Genomic DNA, 1,105 nt, shown 5'->3' with positions numbered 1-1,105 from the left:
GAACAGTCTGCTTGTCTCTAAAGGCTTAAAGTTCACAACTTTAAGAAACAGGGTAGTAATAAAGCCTTTGCTTCTTTCAGCACAAGAGAAGTTCCAAGAAAAGGTCAAAAGGGAGAGGCCGAAAATAGGTGAGTAGAGTGGCCCCTATCTAAAAAGCAGTAGTGGGGGAAGATAGCAACAACGGGGTTCGTTGAGGAAGCTGAGGGGGTGCTCAGTGAGAGGGATGAGGGTGGTGGGCCTTTAACCTCCTTTCCCCCAGAAGCAGAGACTCCAAATGCTCAGGAATGGAGGTGAGGCAGCAAAGCTTTCCACAGTCACCAAGCCCTGGTGGGAGAGAGCCTTTTCCTGGATGTGGCTGGACAGCAGTGCCCACATACTTATTAGTTTCTCTAGTGATGTGACTTCATTTCAAGGGGTTGAAGGGTGTGTGTGTGGTGGCAGAGGAAGAACTCCAGGAATAAGGAGGGAGCCCAGCTACTGGGAGACAGAGAGGTCTCAAAGACAAAGAGAGTCATAAGAGAGTATCTCTTGCTGGTGCCCTGAGGAAAAAGGTCACGTGTAGCTAAGGAGACGAGGTGGTCGGCTCTATGAACAAAGTTGTGTCTTTTGGGGGCTGGGCCCAGGAGGTCAGCAAGGAGAGGAATTAACAGTGGTTTAGAGATGAAGTGGTGGGAGAGGAGGGTTTAGGGGGAGAGACACTGGATGGTGTCATCTATCTACACTTATCTTATTATCCACCTCTAATTAAGGGAGAGATGTGAACAATGGAAAAAACACATCAACTTGGAGTCAGATGACCAACAACCTTTGTGACTTTAGGACAATCTCTTGCTCTCTCTAAGCCTCGATTTCTTCATCTGTAAAATGAGAGGGAAGGTTGAGCTAGATGGCCTTCATGGTCCATTCCTGCTCTAAATCTTTAGAAGATCCAATATTCTCCCCTTTATCATCCACCCAAGCCAGCAACAATGAACAATAGCCCCAAAGACCCCACAGGGTCAAAAATCATTACCGTTTATTTAGTTTGAGTGAAATTCCTTTTGCAGCCTTGTTTCCCTCTCTTGTCCTGTTGGGTTCACGCTGATGTATCCCCTGGAGACATTTG

Source organism: Vombatus ursinus, unplaced genomic scaffold, assembly GCF_900497805.2.
Source record: "Vombatus ursinus unplaced genomic scaffold, bare-nosed wombat genome assembly UNPS02014820.1, whole genome shotgun sequence".
NCBI classification, from domain to species: domain Eukaryota; kingdom Metazoa; phylum Chordata; class Mammalia; order Diprotodontia; family Vombatidae; genus Vombatus; species Vombatus ursinus.
This window is presented reverse-complemented; position numbering follows the sequence as displayed.